We start from the raw sequence: 16,649 nt of genomic DNA, 5'->3' as shown, positions 1-16,649 counted from the left end.
AGGGTTTTGGAGGGGAGAGGGGTGGGAGGTTGGGTAAGCCTGGTGGTGGGTATTATGGAGGGCATGTATTACATGGAGCATGGGTGTGGTGCATAAACAATAAATTTTGGAACACTGAAAATTAAATTAAATTAAATTAAAAAAAAAAGAAATAGATAACTGATACTGCAATCTTTTATAAAAGTTGAAGAACTAGACCATGATGTACCCCTGAAGGGATGGATGGGTGCCTCGCCTACATGCAGTGAGAAAATCTATGATTAAGCCTCAGAGCTGTATGATTGAGATTCTCATTTACTTTCTGTTGTTGTTGTTTGCTAGCATTCACTTACTATTTCTTCTGTACCAAGCACCGTTACTCTAAAAACCCATTGAAAATTTACAACTTTATTGCCATTTTAAATTTAAGGAAACTAAATTAAGTAACTGTTAAGATTAAAAAAACTATCCACTGAGGGAGCATCTTCCAGTGATTCAGTCCGCTTCCAGGCCCATGCTTCTAATCATCATGTTCTACTGCCTTTGTACTTTTCATGACTGAGCTCAACTATAAATTTTGGGGGACAAAGCTGAAGTAGCACCATAAAAAGACAAACTTGGCTAAGACTACTGAAAACTATTAACATAATAATGTTGCTTTGTGCTTTTTGTACCCAAGGAAAGCCATCTCTAATGCTGTAATCTTATAGACATATTCTAACAATCCAATTAGTGAGTATAAAATGTTAAATATACAATGAATCTAAGCAGATTTTTATATAATCAGAACACTTACCTGATTCATAGCTCAGGTCATTAAAGCCATTAAAAAGCATATGTGCAAATTGGGATCAGGAGCCATATGACAAGTGTGTTAGATTTCATTCTAAAATAAGGTAATAAATACTGAGTGCTCAAGAAATGAGAACATTAACAAACACTGTTATTCTACCTAACACAAAGAATGGAAGAAGAACCAACAAACAAAAACATTTGATTTTTGTCGCCATCCACAGAAAGCACTATATTTAAATCAACCATTTTAGAATAAAGTGCTGGCAGGAATTCAACATAGTTCACTTTGTCTCCTGAGACATCATTGCAGTGTGTTATACTGAAAAAAAAAATCACACTTAAACACATTCTCTCTTTTTTTTTTTTTAAAGATTTTATTTATTTGTTTGACAGACAGAGATCACAAGTAGGCAGAGAGGCAGAGAGAGCAAGGAAGAAGCAGGCTCCCGCCTAGCAGAGAGCCTGACGTGGGGCTCGATCCCGGGACCCTGGGATCATGACCTGAGCTGAAGGCAGAGGCCCAACCCACTGAGCCACCCAGGCGCCCCCACATTCTCTCTTATAAACTGTTAAGAAATATCAGTGTGTTACTATTTCATGATGATGATTACTATTTCATGGTCTCAGCACGTATGTGACTAGTTGTGGGTGGGACTGGAATGACTAAATGCATTAACTAGTTATGGGTGGGACTAGTTGTGGGTGAGATTGCAGTGACTAAATGCAGTAAGAAATGCTTGAAGCATAATTTCCTTGAAGATAAATTTTAAATTACATTTCCCCAAGACTCATAAAATTGCATGCAACACTACTAGTTGAGTCTTGGAATCATCTTTTGAAGATACAATTGTGGAATCAAATTCCTGGCTATAGATCTCTGGCTGGTGCCAATAGAAAAAAACAGACAGGATCATTCCCAGCAATGGTGGCATTTGAGAAAAAATAAGAAAGAAGAAAGAACTAAACAGACATTAGCTATACTTCACGCCTACCACCTAGAAAAAATGATGAAAATTATAAACAGAACAGGATTCCTAATAAAGTTACCCCTGAAATGGCTCTTTGAGATACCATGACCCCTGGGGTGTGGTCATGCATCTCTTCCAATTAAGACTAACACTTCTGGGACACCTGGGTGGCCTAGTTGGTTAAGCGGCTGCCTTCAGCTCAGGTCATGATCCTAGCGTCCTGGGATCCAGTCCCATATCGGGCTCCTTGCTCGGCAGGGAGCCTGCTTCTCCCTCTGCCTCTGCCTACCTCTCTGCCTACTTGTGATCTTTCTCTCTCTGTCTCTCTCTCTCTGACAAATAAATAAATAAAATCTTTTAAAAAAAAAAAGACTAACACTTCTGTGGGAAAAATTTCCCAAATACATGCTTCACAGTTCCTCCATAGCCCTCCTTAAAGTCCCCACCCCAGTTCTACATCTTGCTTTTCTCCCTTGTCCCCACCTCACTGACAGTTTCTGCCTGGACCTTATTTCCAAAGTTCCTCTTCTATATGTTTACATGGTCACCTAAAATTTATGTTGAATTGAAGCATGGTGTAAACATTACCATAAAAATATGCCTGGAACATAGTTGAATTCACTTCAAATTCAATATATCTAAAATAAATTCCATGTGTTTTCTTTCTCATTCTCTATCTCCAAAATATACCTCTTGACTGTTATATTACTATTAATGACACCACTCTTCTCTATTTTCTCAAACTAGAAAAATACAAGAAAAATTTCCTTCCATTCATTTGAGGAACAAAAACAAAATAAAACCTGTGTCATTAACTTTTCCTTCAAACTTCCTCTTGCATCCGCCCTTTCCTGCCCATTATCACTCCCATCCCACTGGTTCAGACATTTATCTTCATACCTGAACTATCTCAGGCACCACCGAAGTTGCTACCTTTCACATCCTAATCAACTCTGTACACACTATAAGAAACTTACCTTCCTTCCTCAATCTCTTCATATACCTTGTCCCTCTCTAAAACTTTCAATGTGTCTGTGTTGCCTCCAGATTAAAGTCCAAATTTCTTAACTTAGCATATGAGTCTCCATCTGCCTTCCACTGATCCTTACATTCACTAAATGTTGGGGAAGGTTTGGCAAACTGGAATTCTCACACACTCCTGGTAGGAATGTAAAATTATACAACCACTTAGGAAAATAGTTTGGTAGTTTCTTTAAAAACTGAACATTCTCATACTATAATGATCCAGCCATTCCATTCCTAATTACCTATCCCCCCCCCCAATGAAAGCATAGGTCCAAAACAAATATTTGTAAGTCAACATTCATAGTAGCCTTTTTTGTAATGGCCCAAAACTGAAAGCAATCCAAATGCCCAACAAAAGGTCAATGGAAAAACAAATGGTGCTATATCCATCTGATGAAATACTGTTCAGCAAGAACAATAATGAACTACAGATATACACAACATAGAAAAAGCTCAGAATCATTATCCTGAGTGATAAAAGCCAGATAAAAACACTTCTATAAAGTTCTTAAAGATGCATAATAATGTACAGTAACAAAAAGCATATCAGTGGTTGCCTAAGAATCCAGAGGTAGGAAGTTAGGAGGACTGGAAGGAAGGAATTACAAAGGTGCTCTAAGAAACTTTAACAGCTGTGGGTATGTTCATTTTCCTGATTGTGGTGACGTGTCACAGTTGTGTGCTTATGCTTAAAACTCATCAAATTGTATAGGTTAAGCATTCACTGTGTATTATGTATCAGTTACACCTCAAAAAAGCTGTTTAAAAAAACTTTATCTCTGATCACTCACTTTCCAAAACACATCACTTGAGTCAAACTGGTCCACTAATTAATACAAAAATGCATTATGAAGCTTGATATATCCGTATTTACCTGCTACCATCCTTCCAACTGTAGGAACACAGCTGATATCACTCACATCTCCTCTACTGAGACTTCCCAGCTTGTAGCAGAGTTCTAATTCTCTTATTTATGCCTCTGTGATCCTGGCAATTTACTTAATCTCTCTAGCCTGTTTCTTCATTTCTTAAACATTTATAATAGTAGCATCCATTTGTTAAAGTACAGAATATAAATTGGCTGGCCTAATACCTAACACATAGTAAGTACCCAAACTTTGTTGTCTTAGATTTACTATATATTTCTTTATAATTTTTCTTATATGAAATGTTTTTAGAAGGGATGGTAGAGTCTTCCCAATGGTGCCTACCAGAAATAGTTCCATATAAGTCCTTTATGCAACAGACAATAATTAGTTGGTTTGATTTTCCTTTTCCTGATCATATCTTTTTCTCCAGTATGGGGGGAGAGGTAAGGAGAACAGGGAGACCAGAAAGTTTTGGCAAATACTATCCTGCTTATTCCAAATATTGTGTTTTTTTTCTGCTAAAGTAAGCTTAAACTGAGTTCAGACATTATCTTTAAAAAATAAAATGTATTTAGCCATAGTCTTAGAATTTGACTTTAACTCCAAATAATAAAATAATAAATACTAAGCATTTAATATCTATATGATGAGGTATAATGAACTTTGTATGAAGCTCAGGGTCACAATACTACAAAGTGGCTAAGATATAACTTGAAGCAATACCTGCTGATTGTTTTTACTTACATCAGTTGTGTTTTGAATAACAAAATTCAGAGTATAGTCTCCTAATAGCCAATTATTCATTTATATTAATTGACTTAGACAATGCTACATCTTATTACAGGGTGCTTTCTTCTGGAAAGTGAATCTCAAGATGCTTTGACTTCTTAAAATATTTATTGTTCATTAGATTTGGTAAAATTTTCCTTCCAATGGGAATCTTTCTTCGGAGAAAGTGAGAGAGTACTGAGAGCTGCCATTTTATGATTTCCCTTTGAGACAGAGTAACTAGTTTGGTAGCACTGACAATGCCCCTCATTGTTCACCTAATTCAATATAAGAACTATCCGACTTTTGGGGCACCTGGATAGTTCAGTCGGTTAAGTGTCTGTCTTTGGCTCTGAACATGATCTTTATTTGGATAGATTCTCTAGTTCTCAACATGATCTCAGGGTACTGGGATCAAGGACCACATTGGCCTCCCTGCTCAGCAGAGAGTATGCTTCTCCCTCTCCCTCTGCCCTGCTTGCGCTCTGTCTCTCTCTCTCTCAAATAAATAAATAAAATCTTAAAAAAAAAAAAAGAACTATGACTTTTCTTCCAAAGGGGCCATGTATATTTAATTAAGAGAGATGGGCACCTCCATTTAAGCAATAGGAAGGTAGATAAAGAAGATAATATCGCCAACAGATACCTAATTAATGTTCTGGAAGGTTATGTCTCAGGCAAAGCTTCACCTCTAGAAAATCCAGTACTGGGTGAAATCCAGAACACCAAGGCCAGTTTAACTACAAACATAGTTACAAGTAGAAATGCCAATATGCATAAACTATATATTGGTAATCTCATCATATAGTTGGACCAATCACAGATGATCTTTTCTAAACACTATTTAAATGATAAGCATGGGATCCTCTGAAAGCAATCATTGATGTTTTTAGCTAAGCTGCACTTCAGCAATTAAGTCAGAGGCTTATCGCATACTTGACCAATGGCATTTGTAACATTACCCAATGGCATTTGTAACATTACCCCCATATTGTTATTTTCTGTAATAATAATAGCACGGATCAGCATTAATTATGTAACAAGCACTATTCTAAAACACTCTTCTGGGTTAGCTCATTCTATATTTACAAGTCTACCAATCATGGGAGATAAGCCATAAAAGTTAAAATAAGTAGTGGTATCAATATCATTATTAGTATTTTAATAATATGCTCAAATACGGACTTTGATCTCACAATAAAATTTTAAAATTGAATTTCAAACAACGGTGTCATTTGCCACTCAAGAATCTAGCCAAGTAAAATTCCCCACCATGTCTTTAAGATGTAGATGCTTAGTGTTTGGGGCAAAATAGGAAAAGATTTTCATGAATTCAAAACATAGCTTCCTTCTTAAGAAAGTACATAATTCAAACTTTGGAGCAGTCAAGATGTACATGTCCCTTGCACTATGTAAATAGGAGTATAGTTTTACTCTTAGAAAATATAAGAAACAAGGATACCTAACCCTAGAAAGCTTTAGAACAATCCACAAAGAAGAATAAAGTTTGGACTACTATGGCTTTTTGTATGTTTTAAAGGATATTTGTATTTCAAATACTTTTAAAATCATATTAGTTTTATAAAACTCTATTTTCTCCACCCCCAAATCTTCCTTTCCCCACTCTAAACCAATCAACTCAAGGTCTTTGGGGACTGCCAATTTGGAACATCCTCTGGCCTTGACAACTGGCAGCTGGGATCAATCAGTTCATAAAATCCAACCTGTCAGCTAAAACCAGTCATATTTTTTAAGCAAGACAATCTGTTAAACAGCTTAGGTTGTAAATCTATGAAAAACTTTTGCAAAAACACATTTTGTGCTTGCTCTTCCTAAGTTCTGAGGCTGCAGATGTTACAGAAACCGCCATTCTGGAAACTCTCCCAACCATCTATTATCCTTCCCTGAAATTTTCAAGGTATCTTCTGGGCTCCACAGCTAGCAACAGACCAGCTTCTGATAGCCATGGGTAGGAATAGATATCCTCAGTGTGGAAGGAATCCTTGCAACACCTTGGGCAGTTACATAGTAGTTTCTATCTGACGTGCAATTGATCCAGTTTATCATAAGCCAATGTCATCACTGTGCAGTTAGGCTGGCTTCCAGTACTGGCTCTGTCCTAAGAGGAAAAATTTATTATATAGATTTCAAAGCAACTGCAGAGCTTCTAAAGCTGTGATCTTAGGCAAGGCACATCTTCTCAAGCTTCAGTCCTTCTCAGTAAAATAAGAGGGCTGGAATAACCAAACTCCACATTTCTTTCCAATTCTATAATTCCATGACTCTACTTTCAATCACTTTTACCTAGCAGGAAGTCAAAGATACTCCCTCACCCCAGCCAGCTCTTTCGGATCCAGGATCATAGTGGGTCTGTCCCCCAGAACAACATGCCACAAATAATGACTGCTTAAATGAATAACTTTTTCTGGCTTTATATTACTCAACAAAGTGTGGGCAGGTTTTAAAAGAGATAAGGATTATCAGTACCTCTCAACGGCGTAACATCTTGACAGTCCTACCATTACTATCTAAGTGAGTGGCCAAATAGACATCAGGCAACTCATCGCTCTCCTTGGCATTACTCCAGGTAAACATCAATCACTGATGATGCCTCTTCCCCCAATTAAGCCAAGACCACTCTCAGAATCCTCAACTCAGTCTTCCAGACAGCCACCACCAATTATTCAGAATCAGCATGTGTGAAGAGCACATTTAAAATTGGGACTTATACACTAAATAGTACCAATCTAAACCCAAATCCTGTCTATACCTCTCTAACTGGATAGGTCCTGAGACATAAACTCATTCTCTTCCAGCAAATCATCTCCTTTTCTCTCTACATTCTTATTTTTATAAATGGCAAAATCAGTAACCCAACCTCCCAAATGAGGTAATATTTGCCCAATACTTACATCTAAACAACCAAGTCCTGAAATTTTTTTCTTCCTAGATAGTAGTTTTCACTTATATTCTCCCCATTCCAAATAACACTTTCCTGCCCCCCAAACCTTATCATTTTTCTTCAAACATATTGTGATCATCTATTTAAGTTACCTTGTCAATGGCCTTGAAAACATCATATTTCCCTATCTTAATAATTAATAAATCCTAATGCATATAAGCACAACACCCTCAGGGTATTCAAACAACTTACATGGCAGCTCAGGGTTTCATTAACATGTAAAAGCTACATGGCCTTTTATGACCCACCCTTGGAAGTCAGATGGTATCACCTCTACTATACTCTATTGGACAAAGCAGTCACAAGCCCATCCAGATTCAAGGCACACTTGATGGAAGGAATATCAAAGAATTTATAACCATGTTTTAAAACCATGGTACTCACCTCCTTTTTTACGTGTGATGATCTAGAAAAATTGAATTAGTAGTTCCCCAATTACATCATTCCACATGCTATTCTCCCAGCATGGGATACTGTGATGGTTAATTTTATGTGCCAGCTTGATTGGGCCACAAGATGCCCAAGCAGGTGGTTAAACATTATTTGTGGATATGTCTATGAAGATGTTTCCAGAAAAGATTAACACTTTAATGAGTAGACTGAGTAAAGCAGATGGCCCTTCCAACTGTGGGTGGTATCATTCATTCCACTGAGAGCCTTAAAAAGGTAAAGGAAGGTTACATTAATTCTGCCTGACAACTGAGCTAGGATACTGATCTTCTCCTGCTCTTAGCACTCTTGGTTCTCTGGCTTTCAGACCCAGACTGGAACCTTTACTATCAGCTCTCCAACTCTCAAGCCTTCTAACTACACCACTGGCTTTCCTGGATCTCCAGTTTGCAAACAGTAAATTGTGGGACTTCTCAGCCTCCAAAATCATGTAAACCAATATAATAAATCCCTTAATATGCTGATTCTGTCTCTCTGGAAAACCATACAATCCCCCCCCCTCCCTGGAAAATCCCCACTCATTCTCCTGATATCACCAAAATACTACTTCCACTGTAAGAGCTACACGGACATCAAGCATCAAGTGATGGAGAACTCCCTCCATGCTCCAGTAAGATCTTACCTTCTAGACCACTGCTTTTCAAAGAAAGAGACAACCCAGGATCTTAATAAGATTCAGACTGACTCAGTCAGTGTAGGATGGAGCCAAAGATTCTGTATTTCTTACAAACTCCAGGTGATATCCATGTTGCTATACCAACCACACTTTGAGTAGACAGAGGCCCCTCAAAGAGCCTACTCAAATTGCCAGCTCAGGGTAGAGTGCTCCATTCTGGGAGAGGACTGTGGTACAGGGGCAGGCTACAAAGCATGCATCCAAGAGAGATGCCAGAGTGGAATGGGAAAAGTTGCCACAGGCATACACAAACAGGCAGATTGTTAAGGGGCAGGCAAGAGGAAAATTTAGGGTACAAGTCAAAGGAGAAAAGCAGAGAATGGGGTAAGCCCAGAGATAATGAAATGGGAATACATAAAAGGTTTTTATTGATGAGAGATGGGGGGGTACTATTAGAGGAAAAGGCTAAAAATAACATTTTCTAAAATATTTGTCTATCTCTCCATTGAGGCAACAGTATGCACACTGGCTTTTTAAAATCTGCATATCTATATCTAAACATTTCACTTTCCTTCAAGCGTTTAACATATTGTCATGTACTTAAGGAAAAATTTTTCTTGGGACTTATACAAGGGGAAGGGGAAGTAGAGACACTGAGTCCCCTCTATCTTTATTTTCATCTTCTCTTATACATTAAGCTTCCATGTTGTTTCACTTGCAAAATTCTTTCCACCACTAAAGAATAAAAATTATACTATATTTTCCATAACTATGTCTTCTCATACAAAACACAAGAGAATATCACAGCATACAGTGTCTGGTTGCATACATGCTAATGAGTGTAAATATCCAAACAATAAAAATTAAATGAAGGCAGCTATATCATCACACCATTCTTCATTCATCTACTGCCTGAGAATCTAAGAATGGTGTTGGCTGGGAAAAAATATGACACTGACCAGCCTGTAAGAATTAGCACAGTGCTACTGTAACAGCAAAAGAATAAGAATAACAGGCCTAGTTCCAATACACATGGTGAAAACTTCTTGCTGACAGAAAGATACAGGATAGGATTCATCATGGCATTCCACTGATCATTAAAAGTAAAAACCACAATTCAGCTGTACCCCCAAAGAATCTGAGAATTTGGGAGACTTTTGATTACCCCATTTTACAATAAATGTCTGGACTAGAACCTGAGAAGGGTCACATCCTCTCCCAACTAGTGTTTGTTAAAGAAATGTGTTTTGGGTGGTGTAAGGATGTCTTCCTTTATTTCATATTTATGTTGTTAGACATGGGATGTTAGAATTCAAACACATTCTGTTTAATAAATTCATATAATCTTTCTTCTGTCTTCTATTGAATTTAGGAGTGTTACAAAATTTCAGATTCCAAGAAGGAAATTTTCTACAATTTCTTTCACATGTAATTCAATTCTCTTCCTTCAGAGAATTAGCACCAGGCAGACACTCTAGACACTCCCTGAGGAGAGGTTATGCACATTCCCATGACTACATTTTGCAGACATTTCCATCTTAACAGAGATCCTCCCCATTGCTCCGCACCCCATGGGTTCAGATACACAGTGTTCTTTATTTAGTAATGAACTCTATGGCCTATGCAGATGAAGCTAACAGAAATCAAATGATGGGACCAGCCATATTCTGCAGATTACTGAGCAAGAGAAAATAATAATCACCAATAAATTTTAGTCCTATTTTCCCAAGTGATGATCCTGAAAAAATAAAAACCATCCACCCCACTCAGTAGTAGTTAAGGGTCACTATTTATACACACCAATAGAAGAGTATATGTGGGTTACATTAAGAGTTGGTAGTTGACAAAGGGCTGTGGAATATCTCACTTTTGCCTTTCACCAGCCACCCCTTACCAAAAAGCCCTCAAAAACCATGACAAAGGCCAAGAAACCTTTATTACTAACAGGCATTTTGGTCCATTCCAGTGAGATGGCTGACATCTCATTGGAGAACCCAACCTCCTAGGAGGATCTAAGTAAACAACTTTCAACATAAAGCCCAGACCCAACCTTCAACATAAAGCCCAAACCCAAATTTCAAATATACCCATCCAAGGCAAATAAAGGCCCGCCTTTGTGAAGAATAAAAGGCCAAGATAAAGAAATGTCTGAGAATGTTTTCCTAATATCTAGGGTAGGCTTTTCTATTCAGTATACTCTAGACCTTTCTCTGGACTGAGGGAAGGGAAAAAAATGCCAAAGAAAATGATTCCAGGCCTACATTACCTAAACCCATTGGAAAAGAGAAAGCACCCTTTTCCGACACAGGCTGCCATTTTGGTCAATCCAGAGCCACACTCCCAGCTCTTCAATGTGGAATGTGGTGTATTTGCAAATGAGGTAATCCTTGAGATGAGAACAGAAAAGGGCTCTGAGCTCCCTCAGAGGTGAAAAGGGCTGACAAAAATCTATCTAATCAACTATTCCCAACTAAATATGAGGAAGAAGGAACAAGTTATCTTTATATCCCAATAAAAACCTAATAACAGCTGCTAAAAATCATAGAGTTTGAATGAGAGATGTTACCAATACAAGTACACCATGCATTTGATATCAAAGCAAGAAAAAAATAGAAACACTACCAAATTAATTTAAAAAAATATGGGTAAGAAGTGGAAATACATTTAGTACTCACATAATTATTTATAAATGCTTATTCAGTGAATAATCAGATAAGATCAATTTTCTCTTTTTAGCTAAATTATTTTGGAGTTAAGGAATCAAAACCACAATTATTCAATTAATTTTTTCCTTCTGGACATTCAATCCTAAAACAGGATCTAATAGCTGGGTTCTAAAGGAGCCAAAAGGTAAGTAACAAGGGTATAAACTCCTTCCTGCCCCAATCTTCCCACAGGTACTACTAGTTCAACCACAGACTGGGTCTGAGAATAGATTCATTTTCCACAAATTCCTGTAGAGCTGAGAGGGCTCTTTTGGGTCAGGTGTGTATTCTGGCAGACACAAAATGGAGCTACAGAGGAAATGTTGAGAATAGAAGAAAATATATATCCTAGGTCCTCACCCAGTGTGTCTGCCTTGGAATAAAATAAATGTTTCACAGGACAACATATCCTCCAAAGTTTCTTGCGTATTACTATATTCCCTGTAGCCCCCAAATTATCTTTCTATGAAACTCATTCCTATTGTGAGCAATTAATGGAATACTTCTCCTTATATAAAATGTCTCTCTCTCTTATTGGGTAAATGGAAATGTTGCAAATAGCTTATGAGGGTGATCAGTATTACTCACCCATACAGTGTGGTGGAGAGATTTTAGGTTCATGTTTTGTCAACACCGTTGTCAACACTGCGTTAAAATCCTTGTAACAACCAGCTCATTGTATATGTAGTACCACAACGAGTTTCTCCAGAAAATTTAATGTGTGAGTTACAGGGTCCAAAAATTGGTCATTTAGGCTCCTCTGTGGCCTAATTATAAATTCCATGAAAAACTACAACTAATTTTTCTGGAGTTCTTTCTATGTGCCATGCCTGTTAGAGAGACTTTGTACACATTCTCTCACTGAATCCACACAACCCAGTGAATGAGATGCCATTATATCCTCATTTTATAGATGAAAAACCTTAGAAAGATCTGAATTTAAACCAAAGAATGATGACTCCATCTTGAGCATTTAACCATTATTTTATCCTGCACTCACGATAACTTAAAGTCTGGAAAAAAAAAAAAAAAAGACAAAAGATATTGACTATGTAGACTGTTCATGCCCTTTGCAATCCAGTTCTCTTGGCTGCCTAATATTAAGTATTATATAACTTATTTTTACCCTCCTAGCTTTTTTTTCAGGGTGATGAGGGACACATTACCCTAGCTGTGTGGGTCAAGTAGCACATCCCTGGAGATTCCATCCACCTGACCAGCAAAAGAAAGATATTTTATACAGATTTATTTCCTCTCTTGGTATAAAAACAATTTAAATTTCTCCTTGAAAGCCCAGTTGCATGGTTCATATGTTCCAATTGGCTCTTCTCCTGATTCATGGTGGCTATAGGAGGGAGGTAAGGAAATCTACTTGCTGGGGAAAAACCAAGCAATGTTGTATTAATTAAGTTTGCATCACTGTTGTAAATATGCCCAGGGGCCAGGGTGATGAGTGCATTTTATAAAACAAATAGATCAATAATAACTTCTAGAGGTTGCTAAATATAAAATGTTTGAAGAACAAAAACTGAATAAATCTAAACTGTGACTGAGGGATACCCTTGATAATTAAAACATACACTGAAAATCTTAACCTGATTCATAATCTAAATTAAACTTCATTTCTAGATGGCGTTCCATCTTTATGAAATTCTTTATTACAACAGAAGGTAACCACATGAAAGTCATCCTTAATGAACTCAACATTTTTTAACTTTCTGAAATAAAGACCAAAAAATAAAGAGAAACATAAAAACTGCCATATTTATAGTGATTTCCCTGTATGTACCACTTCTCAAATGTTAGGTCTTTGCTCTTGTTTTCAGGGATGGGTTTTAAAATTCAGAAATTCTTTCTCTAAGGAAGAAAGAAAAAAAAAGGAGGAAGGAAAGAATATCAGAAGAGATTAAGGAAACTAATGGAGTAAAGAAAGAAATGAAAAAAATGAAAGGGAGGGTTTCAAATATCTCTTAGAACCAACACATTGGAATTAATATATTAAAATGCAAGGTTAAAATGCCACCTAGACAAGAATGAATTGTATATGATTCAAAATACCAAGAAATAAAGCATCAATTAAAATTGGGTCAAATGAAGCTGAAATTTACTGCAAACCTTCCAGCGCGTTATTTTCATTTCCAACTTTAACTTATTTTTAACATGTTTCTATAATATGATTATTAATCAGCCCAATGGTATTCTGTTATATACTGTGGGCTCACCAGAGCACAGTTAGACTTGTTTTAAAGAAATAAGCTCTATTTGTTTTCAAACTAACAGAAAGCCTTTTAATTGAAACAAAAGGTCTGAAAGTGAGAATAATTTGCCCTGAATTTATGCCCCTTGAAATCCTGAGAAATCCAAGAAGAAAATGCATATCTCCTTTTCCTACTGACCTGAAACAAATGACAGTAAGGAAAGAAAAGGGAAAGGGAAAGGAAAGAAAGAAATGTACAATCTACAGACCCACACAGCTATCAATTCCCTCACCTTTTAGGACAAACAAACAGCATTTCACCCCCGTCTTTGATCTCAACAGCTTTGTCTTTTTACTCTATTGTGGCATAGAGATAGTATCATTTTATGTGGGTGGCATTACACGAAAAATTTAAGAAAACACTGATGAAAGGACTTACAAGTTTTGCTGGGTATATTAGTGCCTCAAATTTAATCATCTTGTGAATCCCCCAAAATTTCTTAAAAATTTACTTAGATTTTTAAGATATTTATTCTCTATTATAATTAAATTTTGTGTGCATCACCCTTTTTTAGCCACAATGAAATTAAATCCTTACAGAAAGGTTTGTCACTTGCTCTGATTTCTTATTAGTAAAAATGCATTATTAAGCATTTGGGAAAATATAGTATGTTAGTTGATGAATGTCAATCATTCTGAAGTCATTTCCCAAATTAAAAATGCCTTTTTCTTGGCTAAAAGAGACCTTTCTTAAATCATATGTCCTGGAGTATGAGCTGGGGAATAAGGTCTCAGCCTTCTTTGCATAACATAATACGGCCAGCTGACACAAATGTGTCTCATGAACAAAGGCTCATGACATCTGCTATTCTGGCACCAATCATGAAGGCACCACACCCACCTTTTTCCACATAATTGTCAGCATGCCATCAAACTCTAGCTTCTACATTACTGTTAGAAAGTTTCCCACAGCACCTCCCTAAAGCACAGAGCACTAATATTAGAGAGAGGACTTCCATGGAGTATTGCAGATTTACTGGAATTCTACAAGAACATTACATAAAAAATAAATACAACCCCCAAAACAGAAGATTTTTAGTTTTCATGATGAGAAATATAAAATTCAGGGAAAAAATTTCTTAAAAATTTTGAATTGTTTTGGCACAGACACATTATCAAATAAGAATTTATAACATAAAACAGAGAAAACAGAATCACTGATTTTTATATGAACACAAAACATATATTTCAGTTTCTATACTCACTATTAATAGATCTTTTTTTCTCTTCGGGAAATAATTTAGTAGAGTGTTGTTTAGGAGTACATTTGTACATGAAAGAAGACTTAAACAATATCCAGAGTGATCAATCATTGATAAACTTTTAAAACTCATGCTGAGCCAAGTGACCACTAGAGAATTTGGTGTGTGTTTACTTGTAACTAGTTTTTATTGAATATACCGAGGCCACAGATTCACAAATGATGCCCACTAAACTAAAGTAAATATAGAGACCAGAAAAACTTTTTCACTGAAAATTCACAAATTTGTTCAGACAGATCTGGGAAATTATAATGTAAATAAACTAAATGCATGTGACTGATAATAGATCCTGGCTTATGTGTACGAGAGTTGTGGTTTTGCCATGCAGATGACTACAATGAAATCTTTTTACTCTGTAATTTTTTATCTCATCTATTTAGTACTCAGGTTGCTCCCCTAAAACCTCTCAGCCTTAGCCTATGGTTTGATTTTCAAATCTAGCAACAAGTTAGTATGAGCCAAGCCCAAATATATCTCAAATAATAGACCAACATTTCATTGGGTTTCCTTTGATGTAGCATTGCACTGTGCACGTCTTCTGGCAGAATGGATGAAGGCTATTGATATAAGGTATCCAGTCAAAGACATGTGTTTACAATTATGACCTTCAAAATAAAGAGAGGATACAGAACCATATCCCTGGGGGTATGGAAATTACACCATTAGAGAAGCATGGCCAGAGGCCAATGGTTTGTACTGGTATACCTAATGAACAGTGTATTTCCATCTCCCAATGTGCATTCTATTTATAATAACATAAAGCTATTTTTTAGATGAACAGAAAAATTAGACATACCTGGCACAGCCACATAACTAAAGGCTTGAGAATATTAAATTGATAGAGCATAATAGTGTCTGGCACAAAGAAAAGCATGCTTACTTAGATGAGGGCATGCTGGGAAAAGGTGCTTGCATATACCACAAGCAAAATTACACCCTGCTGTGTAGGAGAGAGCAAACAGCACAGGATTTGGAAGATGAGGTCTCTACACCACACTTTGAATTGTTACCAAATAGCAGCTTCAAAATCAATAAGCAAACTCTTCCAATGACCTGGGTAATAGGCAATTTCCAAGTTTCAAGGGCAGAGTGGTAGTGTAAATTCTATGATGTCAAGGCCAGTGAGAGAAGGGTGGACTCCATATTAGACTCTGAGCTTATAAAATTTGGAAGAAACTTAAGGGCTGCCACATGTCCTGGCTCTTGCTCAAATTCCCTTGCCTGCACTAAGTCAGAAGAAAGAAATATGAAAACTCCTCACCATGGGGGTCACCAGCCCAACACCTGATCTATTGGTGCCAATGTTGGTATCCAGTGGTATGTCATTTCTACTTGTGAAACAGGATGAAGAATGTAAAAGTGACCATACAGGAGACAGACAAACATGAAAATCTGGCAAGTTACCTCAGCTGCACTGAAACACTGATATTTGCCATATGTTATTCATTATACCAGAAAGTGAATGAGAAAATGGTATGAGGAGCAACTCTATAGTCCAGGAATAAAAGGCAAAAAAGTAATGGGCAATGTAGTGGAAATAGGTATTTCACAGTGAAAACTGCCTGTTGTAGCTTTTTTTAGAGCTACATGTTTAGAACTTTTCAACATATCACCTAACAAGTCCACCAAAAGTATATTGTCCTTAATTTCACAGTAAAATCGCTATTTGTAATTCTTGTCCGTATAAAGCAGGTTCATATGAATCAACAGAAAAATGCCATAGCCCTTCGGCCATAATTGCTAATGAATTTCTTCTCATATTTATTAATCTTTCCATTCCTTAAAGCTGCCTTGGTTCTGAACCAACATCTAACTTCACATTTTGTCAGGGATGTAGGAGTTCAAAAAGAGACCAAATAAGAAAACTAAAATTTTAAGAAATGAGGTAGAAAGTAAATATAGCTTCTAGTCACTTAGTAAATTAGTATAAAATGTTAAGATTCAGAGGCTTAACATTATATTTCAATGTTATGAAGCAAGCTGGTTATCTTA

Source organism: Meles meles, chromosome 2 (genome assembly GCF_922984935.1).
Source record: "Meles meles chromosome 2, mMelMel3.1 paternal haplotype, whole genome shotgun sequence".
Taxonomy (NCBI): Eukaryota; Metazoa; Chordata; class Mammalia; order Carnivora; family Mustelidae; genus Meles; species Meles meles.
This window is presented reverse-complemented; position numbering follows the sequence as displayed.